This window comes from Anser anser, assembly GCF_964211835.1.
Source record: "Anser anser genome assembly, chromosome: 23".
NCBI classification, from domain to species: Eukaryota; Metazoa; Chordata; class Aves; order Anseriformes; family Anatidae; genus Anser; species Anser anser.
This window is the reverse complement of record NC_139744.1, coordinates 6642307-6653672: the sequence shown is the minus strand read 5'-3', so window position 1 is coordinate 6653672 and position 11366 is coordinate 6642307. Positions and strand designations below refer to the sequence as shown.

Here is an 11366-nt window from a genome sequence, read left to right as displayed (position 1 = left end):
GTAAGTGGGTGGGTGGATGGAGAAAGTGAGGAATGGCAAAAGCACCCAGGTGGCTTTCCTCTGGTCAGCTGCTGAACATGCAGGAGCAGCAATGAACTAAGGAACCCCAGAGCTGGTTCTTTGAAAAAATTATGAGCAGTCCGGGTCTTCATTCTCTCCTTTCAATCTCATGTAAATTATTCACTATATCCGAATGAAGACCCCCACGCGAAGTTAATCAGCTGTGATCTAAGAATTTAATAAGCTCAGCAGCATGCACCTATCTTTCTCTCTCTCCTGCTGTGCATAACTGCTGACAACTGATTAGCATCTGACACGCAGACACTAATCACGGGAGGGCTGCAGTAACTGATGAGGCTGGGAGCTCGACTAATGGTGCTTTGGGGATACCAGAGCGCACGTGCAACAACTGTGACTGTTCAGCAGCAGGATGGAGATGTATGGGCAGGGCTGCATTTTAGGGATATTTGTCTGTTTTTTTTTTTTTTCTGCTTTCACTTCTGCTCTCTTCTATCTGCCACCTTCGCAACAAATTGGGCAATTCCAGGTGAATATGGCTGCAGAACAGAGGCATAAAGACAATTATGTTCCTGCAACTGTGGAAATAAGTGGATGAGCAGGAGGCAGAGACCTTGTACATGCTGCAGCTGGGGGAAGAACCACTGTGCTTATTTCCTGTGTGAATGGACAATCTAACCCCTCATTGGTGCAGAGAACAGGGGAGAGAGAGCATCAGTCATGTCCCTCATCGAGCTCTCTGCTGTTTGATAAAAGCTCAAAGGACCGCACAGCAGAGGACACCAGGCTGCACTGCATGACATTTTTTTCAGCTAAATATTTTGCACTGAAAAGCTGATTTTTTCACAAAATGAGGAAATTTCATTCTGCTTGTAAACTTGGCATTTTGTGATGAAAAGTGGAAAATATCAGTGGGGTTGGAGCTCAAAGTTAGCATCTTCCAGAGGAAAAGTGGAAAATCAAATGAACAATGTCTGACCATTTGTAATTGTCACCTGGAGATAGCAGAGACCCTTGATCAGAGACTGTACCAGTCTCTGTCATGTTATAGCCCTGGAAAAAAAAAGTTTTCTGAACTTTGGTAATGAGGAGCCAGGAACAGGCATGTCTCTGAACTCAAACTAAACCCAGAAGCTCCAGAGTCCGAGCCTGCTTCTCCCACTGGAGTAGTGGAACCCAACAATCCATTTTGCACAAAACAACCCTTCAGTCCCAACAAGCAGCATTGCCTGGCACCTGCACAGCGTGGCGCTTTCTGAACAGTGTTTGCTCTTCCAGCAGCCCTTGGGGTTCGGTAATTCAGCTGTTACTGTGTGGCGGGTACATAGCCTTTAATACAGAGCAGACGCAGAAAAGACTTTGTGGTTCTGCCAAAAGAAATTGCCCTGTGTTGGACATACCTCCTCACCAAGCTACCAATGCAGAATGTTGTTTCTGGCTGCGCATCCCAGGTTGGGGCTAAAATGCTGGCTCTTTAACCCAGGAATCCCTCACCCCATGTGTACCTAACCAGCCTCCCAGGTTCCTGTGCCCACTGTACGTGCCCCAGATGGGGAGCCTGCCCAGGAGAATGCACCCTCCAAGGAGCCTAGGCAAAGACCCTGTTTTGGAGAAGCCGTATGGTGTGAAACTGAGGGGACAGGTCTATCCCAAGATGCTGCAGACCAGACAATAAATAACCCCTATTCACTAGCCAGTGGACCATGAGCTTGGCAGCCTTTGTTGGATATGCTGTCTCTTGCCTGAAATGAATTTAACTCGTCTCATTTCCTGTTTCACGGTTTTCTACCAGCTTGGCAAGACTGGTTGAGTATGGGAGAGAGGAGAAAGGGACTTTGGTCGCAGAGGGAGTCTGACATCTCTGGGCAGAGAGCTGCCATTGGAGCTGACAGTGGCACTGCAGGGCACGTGGCAAAGCAATCTCCCTTTGGTCTGCTTCTCTGTGCCTACACCAGATTCCATTCGTCAGCAGAAGTCTTTTATCTGTAACTTTTTTGTGCCCTTTTTGTAAAGATGGGTTTGAATACAGCTTATTTGCAGCAAGGAAAATTACTTTATTACGTAACTTGCATTAAAACGTCCGTCCCATGAGGAGCTACAAACCTGGGGCCAGGTAGAGCTGAGAGATATTATCCAAGCAGTGGGATGGGTTTGAAGTCATCTTTGTCCTGTCTCCCTTTCCCTTTCCTTTTGGGTGAAGAATGGGGAAAAGAGCTTTCTTTGAAGGTTGCTGCTAAGCAGCCGCCCTTAGCTAAATTTCAAAGATTTTGCAGGCTTAGAGGCTGCTGTACCAGCCTGCATGCCAAGGCTCTCTGTCCACAGCCTCTTACCTGGGGAATACTTAGCCAAGGAGGGAACCTGGGGGGAGATGATGCTTTGGGTCCTCTAAAGGAGAATGAAACATGCCAGGGAGTGCAAAGCTGTGAGGAATACAGGATCAGTGCTGTGGTGCACTGTGCAGGAGAACGCCTCCAGCATGAACATGGGGCCCATGTTTTCTACCTTGGCTGTGTGGTTACATTGAGCGGTTTTTTGAAGGCAAAACTGAAGTGGATTAATTGTTCACTGGGCTGTGGGGTCATGACTGCTTTAGGACCATCTGCTTTTCTTGCGTGGCCTTGCTCCCCATTCTCCCCAGGAGCACTGTCCTGTCCTTTGGTGTGATGCAGTGTAAAGGCAGGAAGGAGTGTGATCCCTCTGGAGCTCCCTGCCAGAGGTCTCCCAGCAATCGTTCTGCTCCCCCATGTTAACATCTTTGTAATTTGAAGTCCCTCTTGCTGTTCGTGTTACCTTTTACGATTAGCATTCTATATCCCCCGAAGTGACAGCTTTAATATTTAAAGGCAATTTTGCTTAGGTTTTATCTATTTCTCATGCCTTTTCCGGCACTTTCAGCTCCTTCTATATTTTATGGCTGGTGTGTGACTGCTAATGCAGGTGCTCTGTGCTGCATTACAGCCAGCAGAACTTCAGCCCTGCCTGTTCCTCCCTGACTGCTCAGCTTTCTTTTCTCATTCAGGGTTGGGCTACCTGAAAATACTAATGTATTTTATTGGGCAAGGAATCTGATTTCTCACTTAAATCAATTTCAGTCGGACTACAGTCACTTTCCCCTCCCAGTGACTTGACTGCTTCAAAATCGGTGCTGTTCACCCTCCATAGTACTCTCAGATCAGGAACAGTGTCCGGCAAGATTTGCCTCTGGCAAGGAAATAGACATTTCCATGTGCCTGGCCAGACCTAGCACAGTTCAGGGAGATTGGCTCCCTTCTGCAAAGATGTCAGGCATGTGGTGGCTCCCTGATTTTCCACCAGTGAAACTGTTGCTTTACTCCATTACAGAGCTTACAGTGCATAACCCTGATTTCCTATTTTCCTGAATTAGGCCATATTTGAAGCAGGGTGGTCACTGCTGTGGGAGGAGGACTGACCACTTGTGTTTACCAAACATCTGTTTTCTGTTTGCTGGGTTTTGTTTTCTTTTGCAGGAAAATGTCTCCAAGTCTGTTTCACTCTGATGCCTGATTCAGTTTTTGTGGAGGATTTTGTTTCAATCTTCTACGTCTTCTACCGGAGTGAGAACTCCATTTCTTGCCCAGCTCCACTTACTGCTTCCCTCCTAGTAAAGTGAGAAAAGACCTCCTTGCAAGTCCCTCGTCTTTAATTTGGGTAAATACTTTTTGGCAACACAGTGTCACGCTTAAAGTCTTCAACTCTCAGCTGTTGCTCATCCTGCCTAGTGACCCAGCAATTCCTATTTCTAGCATCATGAAATCCCCAAGGTAAGAAATCACAGATTTCAGGTGCTGAGCTGGCTCATCCATAAATCTCAGCACCAAAACAGATTGTTCCTTGCTATCTTCCAGGCTCTCCTCCTCTGATGCTTTTCAAGTTCTTTTTTTTTTTTTTTTTTTTTTTTTTCACACCAGAACTGTGAGAGTGCAGACTGAACCACTCGCCCAGCAGCAAACCCAGCTGTGAAACGACAGCACCATCCAGGGGCCGCTGGGGCTCATTTCCTTCTGTGACTGCAGAGCTTGCAGGGGGGGAGCTGGCTCCTCTATGCCCCAGCAGGGCTGGGCCACGTTCCCAGTCTGCCTTTTATTTTGCTCGCAGTAGAGAACTGAAAATGGGGAATTCAGCTTCTTTGCGTTGCTGTGTTTCCCTTCTTTGTGCCGTGCAGTCAGGAAAAAAATATCCGTCTAACACCTTCCTGAGTGATTTGCCATGATGCAGACCTCCTAAGTGTTTATCTACATTTGCCTGGAGAAAATGCTAATGGTGTGCCCAGAGGTTCATTTATCCATATCCTAAGCAGCTATAATTACTGCTTATGCTAGGAGTGATTCATGGCTCTCTCTCACCAATTTTGCACTCAAGCTGAGTAAATATACTCCCTCAACTGCTTTTTGGCATAAAATGGAGATTTGGGTTAAATTAATGAGTGTCTCTTTGCCGTAGAATAATAATAATAATAAAATCATTTGAACACTGCACATCATAAAATTAATATTTGTATCACTGGGTTTAAGTGAACTGTTGTCTGCATGTCCTGAACACCCACACTTCTGTGCTGCCAAGCCCTTAGCTGGGCTCGTTTCCCATCACATACTGTGGCCAGTTACGGTACAAGGAAATGGGAAATCTCAGGAGGGAAAAGGTCTGGGCAGAAGTGCAGCTTGTAATGGCTGATTCGCTCTGTCTCTGCCTCCTGCTGTTGATGAGGAATTCCCTTTGGATCCGAGGGACGTCACTGAAGAAAAGCTTTCATTTCAATATCCTGAAACATTTTCGTGAAGGAACATTTAAAAACAAAACCCTACGTCCTGTGCAACCCATGGAAGGGAACTAGTAAAAGTGCAGGTACTGTGGCAGATGCAGGTAGTCAAAACTGACTAATCCCCAGCTGTACTGAGATCAAAGCTCAGCTGTATTTTCAGCAGCATGGAGAGAAATTGAGATGCTATCTAGACTGTAATATGTCACTAAGTCTCTAGTGGAAAGACTTCTATTAACTCTGTCAGATCCTGGATCAGTGAATAATAACGCTGATAGATCTTAAGATTCAAATGCCAGAGTTCCTACCCAAATAAGCAATTATTCATCAAATTAAGATTAAATTCAGTAAATGAACAACAAAACCTAGAGTTGTATATGTAACTGCAGGAATCTCTAGTTAAAACTAGCTTCTGAATCATGTAAAGGAAACTGGCTGTAATAAGAGTAAAGTTGCAAAGGAAAAACATGTCCTGATCAAACAGGAGTCTTCGAACACATAAGTGGAATAGCAGACAGAAGATAACAATTTATATGGTAGCTTTTTATTATTATTAATAATAATTTTTTTTTAGTGAAGTGTGTCTCTGAAGAACTTCATTGCAACTTTTTGAAGTGTCTGGTCCTGACCACAGCTAGGGATGGCATCATGGCATTCTAGGTTAGGTAAATACAGGATTGTAGTGGAAAAGGAAATAGTAAATTGCTTGGCCTGTGCTCCTTCGATGTGCATCTGAGCTACATCCAACAGCTCACCAGTATTTCATTGAGGGATGCTTAGTGGTGGTGTAGCTCTGCTGGGACCATGAAGGAGAATTGGAGAACTGATGAAGAGAGCTATAATTCCTGTTAGGGAATCTGGTTGCATTTTAAAATCACAGTATTAAAGTTAGCAACCAAGTTTAGTTGTGTTTTGTTTTGTTTTGACATCTGGGGAGTTGCTTTGTTTTTAATTTCCTAAAGAACATTGAAACACTAGCCAAAAGGTTTCTTGAGTTAAAAACTCTGCTTCCTAATGACAAAGTTTGCATGGAAATTTTCTGTCCCACTTTGTTCGACGGCACTGCCATAGCTAGTTCCTGATAGATAATCAATTTGTTTATAGCATTACAGAGCTGGCTTTTTTACTACAAGTTTGTATGCGTCTCCAGGACCTGGTGCTCTAGAAGTGCTTGTCCTTGTATCCTGTACATGCAAACTAAGCATCTCTCTTGCTGCAGCGAATTGTTCCCTCCCCAGTGACACCCCAATGCCCTGTATCCCTGCTATGAGCCAGCACAGTTCCCTGCGTTTATTATGTTGAAAAACACACTTCCTTTGCCTAGCCTGGAAATGCACGAGGGCTGAATGATGATTCAGGAGCTGTGCACTTGTCATGCAGAAAGCCGTATGAAAATGCAGCCCCAATATAGCACTTCTTAAGACACTGAATAAATCTCTTCATTTCCAGGACACAACACATAAATGTCAGGATGCATTTGAAAAGCCATTAAACAGAACTGATTCCACATATCGAAGCTCAAGGATGCTCATAGAAACATTAAGGTGCCCCACACTCATGCCTTGCTTTGGTCAGCTCACATGAATGTTGTTTTTAACCACTGCAGTGTTACAGAAATCCTTCTGAGTGCATGTTCACAGACAGACAGAAGTAGCAATTGCATTGTTCTTCTGAAGACACACGTCTGTCCTGCAGTTCACGTCTGTCTGTACGTATTTCCAGCCTTCCTTCTGCACTGTCTAGCCATCTGCCTCACCTGCTCTCACTGTTATTCCTCCTTGCCTACTGCTCTAATGTTTCACAGGAAAGTGCCTTTGAAAGCATTTAGGTGCCCAACTCCTTAGATGCTGCTGGGGGCTGAATTTCTCTTTGGCTGGGGACTTTGTGCCTGAGGAGTTGCTGTCTTTGGAGGAGCAATGCAGACTGGACTTCCTCGTGTCCAGAAAGGGCTGCAGGCATGGAAGTGGTTTGCCCTCTTCCCTCACTTCTGAAATCACAGCTCAGTGATGACATCTCCCATATCGCTGGACTTTGGAAAGGGAACTGTCTTAACAAAATGCCAGGTTGCATAGTGGTGACCAATAGTCACTGAGTCAAATCTCTCATGAGCTACTGGGCAAACTGGTGTTCAGACACCCAAAGTCGAGTATTTGTGTTTGGGTTGATCTGAAGTGAAACGGATTCTTGTGAGTTTCTGGGTGGGTAATCTGGAATCCAGAGCAAAGTCATCTTTGATCCTGCTGAAATAACCCCAATATGGCAACATCTAGCAAGATTTTGCCTGAAAATTCTGGTCCTGTTTAGATCTGAAGAGGGCCCATGAGAACATTTTAGTACCAGACTTTGGAAGAAAGATTTTTTCCTATAAAGAGAATTTCTGCTATTACCAGCATTGCAAGACCTCTAGCATGCCTATGTGGGCTCAGTGAGTTAAGATTTACAAAAAATTTCTTAGAGATCTTTTCAAAACCTGTTTCATAAGACTGTGAATGCTCTCGATTTTTGGTTCATTGTAGAAAGGGGTCATTGACACGCAATTTATCCTCAGACAGCTCTCTCAGTCTCCAGAGAAATTGGTCAGCATATAGCTAGCATGAACTTAACTGCTCTGGACCCCAAAACAGACAAGAGAGCGCTCAGTGGCTGTGGTTTGTCCCTGTTCCAATATCTACTGGTGCTTGCCACCCTGCTGGGCTAGTCTCGTAATATCTGATGGGAAAAGAGCCACAGGACAGCGTGCTCCAGTAATAAATACAGTAAATTGTATCTGTTTTGAGACACGCTGAAGGGGTCGAGGCACAGAGTAAAATCCCCAATGCTGACATAGGGGTCTAAGCTTCATTTCTAGGGTGACTTGGACTCTTGAGATTCTCACGTAATGGTTTCAGGCAATCAGCTGTAGTGTTTTTAAGATTATTCTTTGCCCTACTCTCTGTTCTACATCCAAGTCTGAAATTATTGCTCTTTCCTTATCTTCATCACAGAACTGGCAGAAATGACACTGCTTTAGTTCTGTCTGAAATATTTGCATAAACTCACATCCTTCGGCAGTTTAAGCTAACACATTGGGTTGAGAACAGCAAGGCCTGTAGTGCACAGACGTACTCCCTGCTGTCAGCTCTGCTGTGGGGTGGGAGAAAAGACAAAACGACTGCGACTAGAGCTGCCAGAGCTTATCAGCCAGCTCACGTAGGCACCTCAAAGCTGGGCCCTGACTGCCTTTTCTAGGAGACCAAACCCAGCTGCCATGGGCACTGATGACACCCGAGGCCACGAGCTCAGGGGCTCTCAGTGCTCTCAGCGCAGACCGACCACCATGGCCCTTTTGTACAGGTGATGGGGAGCAGTTGTGGTAACAAGCTGGGCAGCTCTCTCTGCGAGGGCTGAACAGGGCTCCTGGTGTGCAGGTCAGAAACGGGGCCAGTGGCTGCTTTTATGAAGTTCTTAGAGATGTAAAAAAGTAATGGAGTTTCAGAAATTAAGGTGACAGGTCTGCTCTGGACACATTTCTCTGCGGAGGTCTCTGGTTCCAGCCCTCGTGCTTAGCTGTGTGACTATGATCACACTATGATGAGACATAGTGACTATGCTGTCAGCTCCTGACCCCTCCAAGTACAGAGAAAGGAAGCATCCAGTGTTCTCAGACTGGTGGGTGGACAACGTGTAATGATGGATCGAAATTTGCTGCTGTCCATGGCCTTTGACATTTCTGGAACATGAAATCTCAGCGGGGTTAGCATGTCTCATAGCATGTGGTGCCACTATGGGGGGATACATTCCCTCCAACACAGCAGCCTCTCCCTTGCCTTTTGGTTTATTTTTGTTTGAATTCCTTCAATCTAAAATAAAGCAGTCATTAACCAGGGCACGAATTGTTCCTCTAATGGCAGAAACACAGCTTTTCTCCAACACTTTCAGACAAAGAGATTTCCAGCATCATTTTCTTTAACCCAGTCTTTCATTCTGTTTTATTTCTCCAACCCAGCAGCTTGTCAGACCTGCCCTGCTCAGCACTGACCACCCCATGGAAAGTTTGTTCTCAGGCTGGCAGCTCCTTCCTTCACTATCTAGAATGAAAGCAGAAGATTTTATCTGACTAGGAATTCCATTATTTTGGCATTCATTTCTGTCTGCTAACTGGATGGAAAACCAAAATATCAACATTTGTACTGGCATTCAGGAAAATGTTGGTTTGGAAACATCAACCTGAAAAATGTCTGTTTAGAGCAAAATAGTTACCTAGTCTAAGAGAAATGTCATATCTGACAGATTGAAATTTCAAAATGTTTATTCAGAAGCTTTAGTTTAGAGTTTTCTCATAGGAAATAGCCGTTTTGACAATATATTATGTTTTGTCATGTAAACTTGTCAAAAGATTTCCATCACATCTACATCTTTCCCTGTGTTGTTCGTAGCTAAGCAGTCCCCCATGGAGAGCAGCATTCAAACCACCACAAGTTCATGAAAATCTCCAGAAAAAGGTATGGCTCCTCTGGCAGTCCTGGACAGAAATAGTGTTCTTAATGTAGCCATGCGAATTCCAGATTTGATTGCTATTCAAGCCATTCAAAGGGCAGAAAATAAAAGGAAAATGGAATGTGGTGGTAAAAGTAGCACTCAACGGTTCCATGTTCTAGCCTTGGATTGACTTCCTTGTGAAAATAGCTTTCTGGTTATTCTTGTTGTGCCTCAGCTTCCCTGTCTGCCGTTGATACAGGACCTTTCCTCTCCATCTACAGTGAAGATTTCTGAAGATATCCATTGTCTCTCACAGGGTACAGACTTTGCAATAAGGACTGTGTTTTTCATGTGATTTCCAAAACAAAATTATCCACTCACTTTTAAAATCACTTTCATCCTCATATTTTTTTTTATCTTTATTTCATTTTACATTGCATGTTTCTGCTTTTCCTACTGCAAATCAAGAATAAACACAGACATTTTGGCTTTCCCTTCAGTTTCCATCTCCAGACCAAGATGATTATCTGTTTGTATGACTTGAGAGCTTTTTACTGATCACCTTCATCACCATTCCATTTAATTGGAGGTGCACAAATGTTAGTAAGATCTATCACCATCAGGTGTTTTGTAGGCATTCATCTTTCGCTGGCATGTCTTACCCAAATCTCCCACTAGATGGTATGAAGGGACTGAAAAAGAATTCAGTCCAAAAAAAATCCCACCAACCTCTCCCCCCGCCCCAACCCTGAACTATCTGTATAATAGCTAAGCAGCTAAGAATGGCAGAAATAAGAGTATGTGTTGGTCCCGTGGAAGTCGACACTGATTGGTCTTGTTGTGCTTACCAAAGTTGAACCATTTTCTAGTGTAGAGGGTGTTTGATGGACTCCAGGAGTGCCCAGCCCCAGACGATGATCTCAGTGCAAATGTGAGTTTTGCCCTCAGTTTTAAACCCCCTGGAAGATCAGTTGTCTACTCTTTAAATTGAATTCCTTTGACCAAATCAGGAGCTAGGGCTTCCGTTCATCCTGCTGGCACTGTGAAACATCAATAGCCCATGCCTCTGAGTTAGCTCAGGCGAGGAAAAACTCTTTGTTCTGCTATCCCTCACACAAGAACAAAGGGAGATTGTTTTAATTCCCCGTGGAAATGTGTGGGCCATTCACAGCAGGATGCCTTTCACATGCATTTCACCTCCAGAGCACACCAGGTCCTTTGGCAGGAGCGCAGAAGTTTCCTTGTTTCATTCATCACTCTGGCAGAGAAGGTGAATACTTGGCAAAATTGTCAGCTGCTGGGCACGCATTAGTCTCCAGGCCACATCAGAAGGCAGCTGTTGAGTACCTAATCGCCCAGCTAGCTCATTTGTGAAGCAGTTTGTGAAATAAATGCAGAATTGGAGTTTCACTTGTTTGCTAGCAGGTACCACATCCCTTGGGACTCCTGGGTGCTTTGGCAGGTACCTGACTGTTGCTGTGGATATGGGCGATTCCCTCAGGCCTCTGGAGAAAAATGGGTGTTCATTTTTCATAAGGTCGTCTAGTCACAGATGGACAGAACTGAGGGAACAGCTGGAAAACAGATGAGCTCCTTTCCCCAGGAGTTGCCCAAAAGAGCTCCTCTTTCTCTGAAGCCCTGTTTATAGAGACTGAGAAGTCTTAGTTCTTTCTCTTAAACTTTTCAGAACTGAACACATGGGGGGCAGATCCAGAAAAAGGAAAATAGATGATCTGAGCAAGGACAAAAATAAACTGTGCCCTCTGACTCAGTGTAAAAGTGTGGGGTTAGCTCTCAGCCCTGGTTTCTCTCACTTGATCGTTTTCCTTAAGAAAAGTGGAAATAAAAGGTGAAAAGAAGGCAGTTAGAAGGAAAGAAAATCAAGAAAGGAAAAAGAGAGAAACTTTAAATGAAGTGTTTAATTGTAAACTACTAAAAGAGCAAAAGGAAATATGAGATAATTCCATTTCCTTCCATTGAAAATTTTGCCAGTGCTAATTTCCAGGATATAGATAAGATGCTACTTCACATCTCTTGTGTCAAACATCCAGTGCATTCCTGTGCTGAATTCAGTACCTGATGATGAGTGCAAATTGCTTGTGAAGATGGGAAT

At 44.3% G+C, this 11366-nt stretch overlaps 2 protein-coding genes and 1 long non-coding RNA gene across 3 annotated transcripts in view; 2 read left to right on the top strand and 1 right to left on the bottom strand.

The window, feature by feature from the left end:
* LOC310885465 overlaps window positions 1–4513 on the top strand; it is a 46286-nt gene extending 41773 nt beyond the window's left edge. Inside the window, exons 2-3 of the long non-coding RNA XR_014574821.1 lie at window positions 3507–3800; window positions 3885–4513. This is a non-coding gene — a long non-coding RNA (uncharacterized lncRNA). The remainder of the gene's footprint in view (window positions 1–3506; window positions 3801–3884) is intronic.
* Window positions 1–11366, top strand: part of LOC310885452 (acid-sensing ion channel 2) — a 504402-nt gene that overhangs the window by 209387 nt on the left and 283649 nt on the right. The window lies entirely within an intron of this gene.
* Window positions 1–11366, bottom strand: part of LOC310885454 (uncharacterized protein) — a 369789-nt gene that overhangs the window by 118212 nt on the left and 240211 nt on the right. The window lies entirely within an intron of this gene.